This window comes from Oryzias latipes, assembly GCF_053564925.1.
Source record: "Oryzias latipes strain Hd-rR chromosome 1 unlocalized genomic scaffold, Olatipes_Hd-rR_3.1 chr1_Y".
Lineage (NCBI taxonomy): Eukaryota > Metazoa > Chordata > Actinopteri > Beloniformes > Adrianichthyidae > Oryzias > Oryzias latipes.
This window is the reverse complement of record NW_027616335.1, coordinates 5,830,001-5,844,160: the sequence shown is the minus strand read 5'-3', so window position 1 is coordinate 5,844,160 and position 14,160 is coordinate 5,830,001. Positions and strand designations below refer to the sequence as shown.

Below are 14,160 nucleotides of genomic sequence, written 5' to 3'. Positions count from 1 at the left end.
CTTAAAATGATCATATTTCAGACTATAGACCTTTTTCGCAAAAACCGGAAGTACGTCATCAACGTGTAAACCTAGTTCCGGTTTGTGCTTCGCTGGCGGAGGAATGGCAGAGCCTAGAGTGTTTTCGAAGAGCCTGAGTTGTGTTCCGAAGTTCACCAGCACCGATGTGATGAAGAGTGTGAAGATGCAATCGTCCACTAAAGGAAACAAATTGGACATGGGATATAAATTCGTCCACGAAGAGTTTATCCACCATTACCAAGGTAAGCTTCAGCTAGCTTTAGCCTTAGCCGCATCACCGGTAACTCTGTGTGTTTACGTCAACTGTAAATCCTGGTGTTATTAATTTGTAATATAAGGCATCGCAGTGAATATGTTGTGTGTATGTTTAAGTGAAAAGGCATGAGATTAACATAACACCCAAAAATTTGGTGAAGCTGTAAATAAGAAATGTTAAGTTGCCCGTATGCGTGTTCATTTTGCTGCGGTTGCGGCACTTTCTTCACTTACTAGTATTATTTTTCTGAAAGTATGGTGAGCAGAAGTCCTCTTTTCCTGGACATGTCCTCTCTTTTGATACTTATATAATAAAATAACATTGAACATAGATGAAATGTAATTATATTTGCTTCATGTATGCAGCTCTGAACACCAATTACTCTCGATGAAATATCTCACAAACTCACTTCACTCCTCTTTTTTACAAACTCAAATCTGGTCACCCTATTGACAGTTATAGTTTCATGTCATTCTGAACATTGATGTAGCAACATAAGTATGTCCTAATTTTAACCTATATAATTTATTGTGTCTAGATATCACTGGACGCAGAAAGTGCCAACCTGAAAGCTTTCGTCTGCAGTTGTGTGGCTGCTAAAGGATTTTGCAATCACATAGTTGCCATCCTGTTCCAGACCGCACATTATTCACAGCTGGGTCTGCAGGCTGCTCCACCCCCCTGGCCTGCACGAGTGGCTTGCAAAGATGGCACAGGTGGGTTTGTGATCATATTGTTATTATTTTTTAAGAACGTATGTGTATCCATAACAACTCTAAATTATTATAAAAACACCCCAAGTAGTTACTACAGACTTTAATTGCTTTCTGCCTTTTACTTATAAGGGAATCCATCCTGAACCGGTTAGTGAGCTGATGGTGCAAAAGCCCAAAACAGTTGGCAGGGACGGTCAGAGGTCCACACTGTACAAGGCATACAGGTGATTAACTTTTTGTTGCTTTGTGAGCAAGTTAAGTTTTTTTTTTTTTAATCTTATGACTAACCAAATTATGGTTACAGCAGATATAATGAATTAAATTGAAATGTAGTTATGCACTTATGTCTAACTTTTGTGTGTTGTGTTTCTCTTGTGTAGGACCACAGCCAGATCCATATGATGGCATCTGGAAGCAGATTATGCCAGGTGCAGCCCCAACCTCTCATGGTTGTGTTGGATGGGTTTCTGAGATGGAATGAAAGAGAACTTGGATATATATTGTGGCAAATGCATGAATGCATACCTTAAATTACACTTATCTTGTCTTTAACAATCAGTTCAGCCTTCTGTCTTACTGTTGATCTGTAATGTTATTTTTTATTGTAAATGTTTGATGTTATTTGCATACCAAAAAATTAAACGAGGCACAATTTTGACCAAAATTGTTTTATTTGTTCATCTAATTTTTTTGTGTAGTCAGTCACATTTCAACAGAAAAATATTACGAATATAACAATTATATTTAATTAGATTTTAAGAATATGTGGAAACACTAAATTTTTCCATACTATTTGCACATTATACATTATTTACATACCAAACATTAATTCACTCTTCAAAACAAAAAAGTCCATGATAATTTGCCAAAACACGGCGGTTAAGCCAGATCTGATTCACACTGCCCATCAGTGTGAGCGGCACAGAGAGTTCCTGATGTGAAAGGACTTTATCCTACTGATCACTCTTTCCACTATAATTCTGAGGCGGGCCATGGCTGCGGTTTGTTCTGTTTCCTCCTTGCTGAATTGAGCTGAAAGCTTAAAAGGTGGAATAATGATCTTAGATCCAATGTCAGTTAGGAGGTCTTGAACGAGGAACTTTTGTCCGCCATGACATCGTCTCCTGGCTCCAGCAAAGGAACTTGGCTTCTAAGTCATGGATGTAATCCAAAGCCTCATCCAGAGCACCTGTGAAGATAAAGAAATTAAAAATCAGTCTTAATATATTAATGCTACCTTTCAACACAACACAGTAATCATGTTTTGAAAAGTATGTTAAGTATTTAATTACAAATACATTTCATTTATTTTTGTTAAGGAAATTACAAAATGACAAAATGCTCAAAAGTGATTAAATACATGTAATTAAAATAGGTGAGAGCATGAACATCTTTTATTATAAATATTAATTTGTTCAGGTAGAAATGCATGTATCCAATAACGGTACACATAGTTGACTAACGTTAACCAAACACATTATGAACAACCTTACCTGCAGGTGGGTGTGTCACGTAGTCGTGATCCATCTTTACTGTCTTAGCTTAGCCACCATGTCGCTAGTATCTTCACAGCTTAGCTGCATAGCCTGACGTTTGAGGTTCTGTCATATTCTGACTCCCTTCTCAAAGGATCAGTAAAGTTGTTCCAAGGGAAAATACTCGGGGCAACACCACTCTTCAGGCGACGAACGACGCAGCCGCACCACAATCCCGGAGCGAAGTTAGTAAGTGCTACCTGTGTTTACATTAAAACTATGCCCTTCATCTCTTCGGATCGCCTATATCCATTTGGGTTTCAGGTTTAGATCCACAGGAAAATAATGAAATGAAAGGTAAGGCTGTTTTTGGTTGGAAGACGAACAGCCTGGAACGCAACAGAGACTGCAACTCTTCGACTCTGCCATTCTTCATATCTGCTGCTACGCTAACAGGAAGTTGTTTTACACGTCATTGACGTATTTCCGGTCGAAAAATGCGGAAGTGTGAAAAAGGTCTATTACATCACTTTTTTGCCCACTTTAGTTTCTTTAAACAAAAGTTACAATTCACTACATTAAAGGGCCTTTATCGTGATTTTCCTAAGGATTTCAAAATAAACTATATCCATATATAAGATAATATATTAACTTTAACACACTAAAGAACAAATTTTATGAATAAAGTAGGACTTATTTTGACGGTTAATTTTCCTACCCGGAAGTAAAACGACTAGTTCTCTGAGACAGCGGCTTTCGCTACTTTGGGTGCCGCCCATTTCATAACTTCGAGTTAGAGCCGGGCTCTGCTGCTTGTCTGCGTTTCCCCCATGAAAACAAACATGATGTGCATTTTGTGCATATAAAATAAAAGCATTTAGCTGAACACTGCTGGCTCCACAGAGAAAGTGTGTGTGTGTGTGTGTGTGTGTGTGTGTATTTCCCTGGGGGCAGCGCAGACTCTTCCTGGAAGGGGCTGTTCCTCACTTATCCACTATGTCAAGGTGTGAGAACCCACTTGTTTTTTGTACTCAGAGAGTCAGGTGCTCAAAGCGCAGGTTTTTAGAGGGATGCTCAGAAATGTTTGAATGGATCCAAATACCGCTCTGTGGTTGTTTTTTTCTGAGGAATTAACATTACAACACACTTAAAAGCTCCAAAAAGTTGATTTTGCATTATAAAGGCCCTTTGAGGGGAGCAGAGGTGTGTTTTGCTGTTCCCTTGTGGCTCATACAGCCATCTCAAGGGATGTCATGAAAATGGAAGGTGCCGTTGTCGTGTGCATGTGGTAGGTGTTTTGTGAAGTGTCTGTAAGTCTGCATAATGCACAGTAAGTTGCATGCACTTACAATGTACGTGTGATGCTGTCGTATGGTGCCCTTACACCATATTATGGTAGTTTGTATGGGGAACATACTGGCTCCTTACTGATCGCATGGCAATGCTGCACGCAAAGGGTGTTTACGTGAAACCCAAGTGGCCACACAAACTATGCTCTGATGACCAACCTGCAGACCCTAATTGTAGTGTTTGCATAAAAGCATGACTTCATGAGTGATTTTATGTTATTTTGATATCTTCCACTTCCAAACCCGGAAGTGGAATAAACGTGCCTTTGTGTAGTTTGAGCTGGTTTTTGTTTTTGGCCAGCATAAGGTCTAATGTGATCAAAGTAATATAGAAAAAGGTTTCAAAGCTGGCTGTTTCTGTGTGATGCACCTTTCTCTTGATGGGGTTAAAGTCCCTTTTCAGCTAAGCTTTTATTAGTGTTGAGTTGGTAACACATTATCCATTTGGCAGGCTGGAAAAGTTTATTAGCACAAGGATTTCATTATAAACATTTGCTGAAAGTATTGTTGTCAGGAACCAGTGGTATTGGACCCAAAATTCAGGAGATCAGGGGCCTGTTTCAGAAAGAAGGTTCAACCAACTCTTAGGTTAAACTTGAACTCTGAGTTGATCTACCGAGAGATTAGAAACTCTTAGTTTTCTGTTTCAGAGAAGCTGATCGGAGTTAGGTTAAGCACCGCGACTATGTCAGAGGGGCGGGGGTGAAGCCCCAAAGCAATCAAAAATTTTAGGGATCTGCTGGAGAGTTTGCTAGTTGCTCCAGAGACAGCCAAAGCCTTGATAGTTAAAAGGTTTTAATAAAACAGTCTAAAACCAGAAATGGTAAAAAAACTAACAAAAATGACATAAAACACATGTAAAGCCAACACATCAGGAGAACAGTGGTGGTAATTGTCCATATCACGCCATTGTCGACTCCAAGTGTCCACCTGGATGTTCGTCCCACACCCAAGTCCTTCACACGAGCAGGCCTGCACTCCAAGCCACCAGATCACATGCAATAAAAAGGCAAATCCACAAATAGTTTTAAAAACACAAAAACAGTCATGCAAAGGAGTTAAAAGTCAATCCATATAAAACCCAATTAAAATCCACTGGTGACTGAGCTACAGGCTGCTCATAGAAGCTCAGTGTGGAGCTGGCACACTTAACTTTAGGAGGGGTGAAGCCCGTTCACCCCTCTGTGTCTCCAAATGGCAGTGTGAGATCTTCCCGAGGGTGTGCTGCCTCCCTCCTCCTCCACGCGAGCGATTACTGGTCCGCGCCCCGATGAAGACCTGTGGCCAGTGTTCTGCCGCCTGTTGTGCCTCCGCGTCCTGAATTGCGCACCTCCGGCTCCAAGCCTTCCTCCTGCCTGCACCTTGCAGGTTGCACCCAAATGTCACGGACCTCGCGTCTCTGGCTCCAGCAGCAGGCCAAACTCAAACGCCACAGGCTCCAACAGTCCTCCTGCTGCAGGCTGTGCCCAAGTGTCAGGAACCCCACGCGCCGGCTCCAACAGTCCTCCTCTTCTCCCCCGCCGACCGCGCACTGGTGCTCTATAAGAGAATAACAGCCTCCCTGCTCTGTATGTGACCACGCCCTCCCACACAGGTGTCCTTCATCCAGTGGCGGTTCTACCCTGAATTACTCCCCGGGCGAGACCCTCATCTGGCGCCCCCCCCCCCCCCCCCCCCCAATAGAGTCACTTTGTCCATTTATTGTAACTGAAAATACAAAAATATTTAATCAAACACAAATAATCTGAAATAAATATTATAAACTACAAATCACACTAATAATACACTAGAATAAATGTAACTGCAGCACTAAGAACAGAAAACACTAACTAAACCTAACCTTTGTGGCCTTCCTGATGCAAGCTTGTCAATAACGTCATCATATGAAATCTGCTCCCCCCCTGAATGATTGATACTAACAACAGCAGGTTAGTGAATTGCTCCTGAGACATTGGTGATCTCAGGTATGACTTGATCAACTGGAGTTTTGAAAAGCTAACAGCAGCAGCAGCAGCAGCAGCAGCAGCAGCAGCAGCAGCAGCAGCAGCAGCAGCAGCAGCAGCAGCAGCAGCAGCAGCAGCAGCAGCAGCAGCAGCATGCTACCATCACAGCTTATTTAACATTATGAACTAATATACAACAATAAAACGCAACAAAAACTTTGTGATACAGCAGAGCAGACAGACACACACACGAATCATAACTAATGTTACAAGTTAAGGCAGAGCAAACATTTAAGAATAAATATCTTAAAAATGACGTTATTTGCAATATTTGGGCCTACTTCAGTTTTGGTCATGATAGACCAAACAAGAGATTTTTCCTCTGCAACGTTGTTGTAGGGCAGGTAGCATTCGAATTTAGAAAACGTGCATCTAGCTATGCGATAATACCCTTTTCTTTGTCTCTTTTCTCCTCTTCTTCTTTTCTTTCTAAATTGGGCACCAGCTTTGACCTTTTTTCTCCAGATTTCAGATGTTTTTGCATTTAGCATAAATGTCCTGACATAGGTATCAAGTCTGTCGACTAAACCAACTGTCATCTAAGTGAAGAATTTTTTTGTTTTCCCATTTTTTATTTGGGCATTTCACACAAAAATAACCAAAAAAGCATGATTTTTTTATACCTTTTTTATACCTGCTGCCCCCCGTTCGTCAAACATTTCCAGCAGGAGCGCGTGCAGCTGCACCCAGGGGCGCCAATTCTCTACATGGCGGCGCAATTTTTATTTTTATTTTTTCATCAAGCACTGAGCCGCGGCCCGCGACCGTTGCCCCCCTGGAAGAAGATCCAGCCAGGTTTGCGCATGCGTTTTGCGCTCCGTGCTCGCCTCGTTGTCTCAGCCTGCACCCTTCACCCCGCGCCCCCTCCCTTCTCCTTCTTCACCCCGCGCCCCCTCCCTTCTCCTTCTCACACACATTTGCGTCTACTTCTCAAAGACAGGAGGGAGCGCAGCTGCGGGGCGGGGGCTCCGCCAGGTTTCAGGCTGTTACAAACTCTGTGATATAAGTAAAACAATAGTGGTGCAAAAAGTATTTTACAAGAGCTGAGCCGCTGGCGCCGCCCCTCCGTCATTTTTCCGCCCCGGGCGATCGCCCGTATGGCCCGTGCCTAAAACCGCTACTGCCTTCATCCACCATCAGCAATCTGTGCAAGCAGTCACAAACTACCTGCTGACAACTATAAGAAGCCATTATCAATGGAGCGCAGATATTACGAGTCACCATGGCAACCGTGGAAAAAAAGAGGTCTGCATATTTTTCGCCAGCTGAACTTGACGTACTGCTGCAGTGTTACAGTGAATATGAGCACATATTCCAGAAGAAAAGCAACACCGCTGCATCTGCAAAAACAGAGACCGTTAGCGTGGGAAAACATAGCTGCTCAAGTTAATGCGTAAGTTTGCATTTAAATCATTGTTATAAAATATTGGCTGTAATAACTTTTTAAATAGCGTAAGGAGTGAAATAAAAAATGGCGATATTTTGGTGTACTTTTGAAGTGTTATTCCTGGTGTAATTGCATGAAATGCTGCATAGTGCACAGAACCAATCTGGGGAAAAATGCATTTAACGTCGGTAATGTTTAGAGGACTTTTTTGTTAACCTTCCCCTCTTGCAAACATTGGTCAGTTTAATATTAATACATGCAATTGTGTTTTTAACAGTGAACATTTGACTACCATTGTATTGATCAAGTGGTATAGGTTTATATGGGATTAAGAAAATAAGCAGTACCAGCAAATTGTGTTTCCAAAAAGTAATTGTTACATTAATCTAATTCAATGTCCCTGATTTCATTTTCATGTAGATGCAATCCTGCAGGAATTAAAAGAACATGGCAGCAGCTAAAAATTAAGTATAAAAACATAATTCAATCAGGTCAAATTTGAGCATGTCATTGATGTAGGCTTTGTTGACAATATTTGACATATGAAACATCTACATCGCAATACATATCTAATGTTGTTTTCATTGTTCACTGTCATTTGATTTGTCTTTAGTCAGCAGAAAGAAGGCAGAGGCTCACAAAACTGGGGGAGGCCCTGCACCACCACCTCTGACAAATGCTGAGGAGATGGCCCTGAGTCTGAACAGTGGAAGGCCGGTGGCTGAGGGAATACCTGCAAGGAGTTCATCAGAGCCAGTCACTGCCCAGGACACAAGTGCCTTCATAAAATGTAAGAGCCCCCCCCCCCACACACACACACACATTCTATATATTTTCACTTCAAATGTGCAAAATGCCAGCCTCAAGCCACTCAGAAGCACCAGTACTTGGATAAATATATATATAATATTTTGACATTGCATTGGGTTTTACATTGGTCTCAACAGATTCTGATGGCAATATCTTCCTTAGACCCTCCTGTCACAACTGAACCCCAGGCAGTTGTAAGTAGCCTACATAACACACCAGAAATTAGCACAGGCAGTATTATAAAGTGTGCTCAACCAAATGCTCATCTTCTCAGGATGTAGAGGATGACACACTGTCTGCTTATACCGGGGGTCAGCAACCCGCGGCTCAGGAGCCGCATGCGGTTCTTTGGCGCCGCCCTAGTGGCTCCCTGGAGCATTTTCAAAAATGGAAAAAGATGGAGAATAATATATTTTTTGTTTTAATATGGTTTATGTAGGAGGAAAAACATGACACAAACATTCTTAACGTTTTTCAATGCTGTAATAATGTGTAAAATAAATATTAAATTTCAACAGATCTGTGAACTTAGTTTTGCGTCATCGCCTGCGACACACGCAGGGCGGCGGACCGCTAGGCAGGTGGATGATTTAAATCGAACCACCGTCAGTTCCGTGCATTGCTTTTTAACAATTCACCCTCCACTCAGCGAGGAGAACGTCACAACGCCGTTCTAAGGCTGGGGCATTAAATATCAAGACAATCTGCCCTCTAATATTACCGAGAAAAAAAAATCATAACAGTTTGTTTGTGCTTCCGTGCAGGGCCGGCCCTGGTCTTCCGGGGGCCCTAAGCAAAATTTAATTTGTAATTGGAGGAATTTTGGATCCAGTCAGCTCCTCTTCCATACACTCCTCTCTTGGAGCCTCTGGAACATGAGATACAGAACATCAACAAAAGCAAACAGTGAAAAGTTGCTGTGATGCTAAAAAGAGAATGTTGGAAAGAAGTGCCTTCACTTTTGTTTGTGTGCGCACACATGTATGACTTTCTTTTACGTAAAAAGGAAACAATACGTTTGATTTAGGTTCCATATTGGGTAGATCTGAACTTACCAGCAGCAGCATCAATGTTTTCTCTTTTAATCGAAGATGTGGTGACAGGAGTTTCTTCTGCAGCTAAAAAACAATAATTATTATTATACAATAATCAATGATAAAGCTAATAAAATAACTATAGCAGAATACTACTAATAGTTTAGTGGCTCATTTAAAATCTGTGTGCAGGTTTTTCACAATTTCATTATCTTTTTATATATTAATGAGAGATTTATTGTCTGATTGTATTTTTGCACAAGGTCATATTTATTTATTTAATTATGAACAACTTGGGACTCCATACTCTTCAGCTGCGTATTATGAAAAAAAGGGTTTATGCAGACACTGTTTTTTAAATTACTCTACAAGCTATTAAATTGACCTGACATGACATCTTCAGTGAAGTCAGGAACATCTTGGGATGTGGACGCTGCACCACCTCCAATACATTTGATGCTTTTTGAGAGCAGAAGAAACTGTCGGCTGAGACGGAACTGTGCAAAACATCATTATGTAAAACCAAAACTGCAAAATACAAATAAGAAAAAATGTACCCATTTATAAATAATAAATGTGAACAATAATTTGAGTGTAAGTGGAAATATAAGCACTTATACACGTCTTTATCTATTATTTTGTATGTTCATAATTTTAAAATGAGTAAATTTCTTTTGTTTGTCATTTATAAGAGAAAGGTAGTTTGCCATCTCTCGGTGGGTGGAGTGTCCTTGCCCCAGGTGGAGGAGTTTAAATACCTCGGGGTTTTGTTCACGAGTGAGGAAAAATCGGAGCGTGAGAGGTGGATCGGAGCGGCGTCCGTAGTTATGCGGTCGCTCTATCGGTCCGTCGTGGTGAAGAGAGAGCTGAGCCGAAAAGCAAAGCTCTCAATTTACCGGTCGATCTACGTTCCAGTACTCACCTATGGTCATGAGCTATGGGTCATGACCGAAAGAACGAGGTCCCGAATACAAGCGACTGAAATGAGCTTCCTCCGAAGGGTGGCTGGGCGCTCTCTTAGAGATAGGGTGAGAAGCTCGGTCACCCGCGGAGAGCTTGGAGTAGAAACGCTTCTCCTCCACATCGAAAGGAGCCAGTTGAGGTGGCTCGGGCAGCTAGTCCGGATGCCCCCTGGACGCCTCCCTGGAGAGGTGTTCCGGGCATGTCCCACTGGGCGGAGGCCCCGGGGAAGACCCAGGACACGCTGGAGAGACTACGTCTCTCGGCTGGCCTGGGAACGTCTCGGGGTCCCCCCAGAGGAGCTGGAGGAAGTGGCTGGGGTGAGGGAAGTCTGGGCATCTTTGCTCAGTCTGCTGCCCCCGCGACCCGGTCCCGGATAAGCGGAGGAAGATGGATGGATGGATGGATGTAATTTATAAATTAGAACCTTTATTTACTATTTGTATCTGGCAGTTTTGATTCTCCATATGCCAATGCAAGATATTAAGGCACATTGTTGAAACAGTCAGACTACCTGACCTGCTATAACAGATAAACAGCAGTTTTTATACTGACATAAACCAGAAAATGCAGAACGCACTAAATATGTCTTAGCAAAACAATTAAACAATATTATAAGGTGAGTTAAAACATTTTTCAGCCATCGCCGTGGCCCTAAAACTCCGTCGTAGAACACCAATGCAGACGTAAACAGTTTTACATACGCCCCCTCCTCCAGATGAAATGTCCCGTTATAACATATAACAATAAAGAGGATTGAAAATAGTCTGTTATATTAGCATTAGAACGTTGAAAATGCCAGAAAGTATGGGGCGCCGAATGTAAAAATTAACCTCAGGAGATTTATGTCTCAGTTTCACCACATTTAAACATTTCCTTCCATATGTGCTGCATTTATATAACATAAATGACAATCTGGGACCACCAGATGCAGTAAGTTACAGGGACCACATGGGGGCACTCTCACATGGTTCCATGAGCCAGGGGGTTGAGTCAGGAAGTGCATCCGCTCTCCAACTGAAGCCCAATCACAAGAGTGAATTCTGGTGTGATTGATGGTGACAAACCCCTGAAGGAAGGCGCTGAGAGAAAACCCAGTAAACAGTAATCTGTTGAGTTTTGGCTCACTGGCTTGGTTTGGTCTCATTGGTTTTCTTTGTTGGTTGTGGCGTAAATGAGCAAAAGCTGAAGTGAAGCTGCCTTGCATTCATCTAACCACAGCTGAAAGCAGCTCTTGGAATCGTGGAAGTGAACACCTCAAAATCCTAACTTTCTTGACTCATTACAGGCTGGTCCACAAATACGATTGCTTGGATAAGAAGCTGTACCCTATGCTCACACACAAACACAAAGTCCTCACACAGAAGTGTGCCGTCTGCCATCTCTTTATTACCAGGTTTGGAAAAACAAACATTCCCAGTAATATTAGTCTTTTTTTAAACTAATAATTCCATCTTTTTGACACTTCTAGATGGTACACCACTAGTGACCAGTTTGCTCCCAGCGACCCGTGTCTCTTTTGTGACAAATGCTTCCGGATGCTGCATTACGATGCTGACGGCAACAAACTGGGAGAGTTTTCAGCTTATCCTTATGTGGATCGAGGTGCTTTAAACTAAAGCTTTTCTGTGCTGAAGCCTCAAGGAATTATGTTTGACTGTTGAGCAGTAAAATCTTCTTTATTTCTGAAGGAAATGTTTGTTTTTGTCTTCTAACAGGCTGTAAATTTGTTCTGAGTAACATTTTTCCAATAAAGTTATTTTGTTTCCAGACTTGTTTTTCTGTAACATTAATAATCAGCAAAAACGTCTTTGTTGGGGTCACCTTACAGATATATTTATATGAAAGTTTCAAATTGAGACTTGTTTCTATGAGATTCATTTGCTTTGTTAAAAAGTTCAAGTACAATGTGATTTTCTAGCATTTCATTTCTAATAAAGAAACAAAAAGGTTATCAAAAAAAGGAGGTATTAAAAAATGGAATATGAGCTGAAAGCTTTTTGCAATTGTTCTGAGCAGAAGAGCAACTCTGAATGCAAATCAATATTGTAAGTATTGTGAACATTAACATTTTTGGAACCAAGAACCTTTTTGTTGTTGGCAGAAGCAGCTGCCATGTCTGCTTCTGGAGTGGTTTCATTTTTTTCTTTAGCTCTAGCCCTTTATCCATCAGTTTAATCACTGACCTTCTGACAGCCACCTTCTCCAGGTCATTCTGTAATCAACGACAATTATGTCTGGTCTTAGAAAACACCCTGCCCTTTCATGTCCAGGTGTTTATAGCCAATCGGAATCTTTAATCACCTGATATAGAACGGTACATGTCTGCTTCTGGTGAGAAATGCACAAAATCTGTACTGTTGGCTTGACCCGTCAAATAGCTCAGAGCGAAGGCCACTTCGCTCTGTTGGGAAGGAAACTCACTCGGACAAAAGTCAAAGCGGAAATGACGAGGAGAGAGCAGCAGTTCCATCAAACGGCTCGGGGTGTCCCAGTCGAGTCAGTTGGGGCGGAGACAGGGGTGCCTGCACCAGTATGGAAAGGCGATCATGAAGCTGCTGCATACCAGACAAACAGCTGCGCCTGTCCTGCTTCAAGGCAGATCCCTCCTCAGGTGGAGGAAAAACCTCACTGAAGTTACTCCTTCCTGCTGGGTCTGAGATGGTCACAGTGTAATGTTTCGAGGGTATCTGGATGACCCAATTGCAGAAATGAAGAGGCAAGAGTAGTGAGGTGAATGTTTAAATTTATCATTTATGAACGAAATTATTAAAACATAGAACATCAACAAAACACCAAAAGAAAAAATACAACAAAATAAAAACAATCAAAGGGTCTTTTGATTTGATTCTTCTCCCTGAAATCACAAAAACAAAAATCACATCCTTAAATTATTTCAGCATTTAAATTTGTTATCACATAAATATTCCATTTTATTTTTCATCCATCCATCCATCCATCCATTTTCTATTCCGTTTTTCCCTTTTGGGGTCACGGGGCGCTGGAGCCTATCCCGCCCACTTGTGGGAGAAGGCGGGGGACACCCTGGACAGGTCGCCAGTCTGTCGCAGGGTAGAATGTCCACAATCACACACCCATTCACTCTCACACTCACAACACTCACACCTATGGACAATTTAGAGTTGCCAATTAACCTATGAAGCATGGTTTCTATTGTAAGTAAACTATATAACAGTTTGCTTCAAAGTCAATTTATATATATATCTTTAGAATTTTCACAAAAACCTTCATGACACTAAGAAGTCAGTATTCAACTTTAATGTGCATTATTCACAGCATATTTTTTATATTAAAACAGAATTAAAAGAATTAAAAAAACATTTAGTCCAATCTAATTGTCTGGCAGTTTTTATAAGATTTATGAAAGTAATCTTGCTACTAATTCCTTAAAAAAAACTTTGAATCCATTTGTTCCAAAAGAAAAGTTCCAGTTTAAATATATATGTATCATTTTTGATCAACATCCAATAATATTTCACTTTCCTGACAGATTTTTCTTTGAAATGTAAATAAACTAGTAACCCTTTTATTTGTTTTTATATAACAAGATTTAAATGAATGAATACTTCCAAAATAAACTTCACAAACAGTCTAGAGTGCAAAGGCACTTGCACCTTTAAAGGTTTTACCTTCATATAAGGTTAACTCGAATCTATCCATAAAGTAATGATCTAACATAACTTTTGTAAGCAAAAAAAGACAAATGTTTCTATTCAAAAAAATGAAAAATGTTTCTATTTAAACATAAACTCAATTAAAACGGTGTTCAAATCAGAAATATACATTTCTAATTATTACTGAAACGTCATTTTTTGACTTAAATAAAATGTTGATTTCTTTAAATGAGCTAATATCATATGACAACATGAGTACAAGAAATAAAGAAGAGAACAAAAATTGTAGGTTAGTTTTTTATTATTATTTAATGATTTTCAATTTCATTTTTTGTTTAGATTTTTTAAATTTTATTTTATGCACATTTGATTGAAAAATAACATCACCGACTCATCTATTCACACACAACGAGCAGGAGGAGTCAAACTTACCATTTCATCTGGGCCCATATATTTGTATGAGCCGGCGCCTCTCCTGGTTATTTCTCGCCAAGGCCAGGAGCCTCTGAAGGAG

At 40.8% G+C, this 14,160-nt stretch overlaps 4 long non-coding RNA genes across 4 annotated transcripts in view; 2 read left to right on the top strand and 2 right to left on the bottom strand.

The window, feature by feature from the left end:
• Nucleotides 1–9: 9 nt before the first annotated feature.
• LOC144990412 (uncharacterized) lies at nt 10–1,657 on the top strand. The gene is made up of 4 exons (XR_013654414.1): nt 10–263; nt 816–993; nt 1,123–1,217; nt 1,374–1,657. It is a non-coding gene; the product is annotated as an uncharacterized LOC144990412 (long non-coding RNA).
• Nucleotides 1,646–5,419, bottom strand: LOC144990413 (uncharacterized). The gene is made up of 2 exons (XR_013654416.1): nt 2,487–5,419; nt 1,646–2,182 (listed from the first exon to the last, which is right to left on the bottom strand). It is a non-coding gene; the product is annotated as an uncharacterized LOC144990413 (long non-coding RNA).
• Nucleotides 5,420–5,497: 78 nt separating this feature from the next.
• On the top strand, nt 5,498–11,779 carry LOC110015935 (uncharacterized). The gene is made up of 5 exons (XR_013654417.1): nt 5,498–7,213; nt 7,821–7,997; nt 8,155–8,211; nt 11,300–11,407; nt 11,483–11,779. It is a non-coding gene; the product is annotated as an uncharacterized LOC110015935 (long non-coding RNA).
• A 966-nt stretch (nt 11,780–12,745) lies between these two features.
• The window catches only part of LOC144990448 (uncharacterized), a 2,176-nt gene continuing 761 nt past the window's right edge, over nt 12,746–14,160 (bottom strand). The window contains exons 2-3 of the long non-coding RNA XR_013654438.1: nt 14,079–14,160; nt 12,746–12,868 (exon numbers count right to left, since the gene is read on the bottom strand). The exon at nt 14,079–14,160 is cut by the window's right edge and continues 3 nt beyond it. This is a non-coding gene — a long non-coding RNA (uncharacterized LOC144990448). The remainder of the gene's footprint in view (nt 12,869–14,078) is intronic.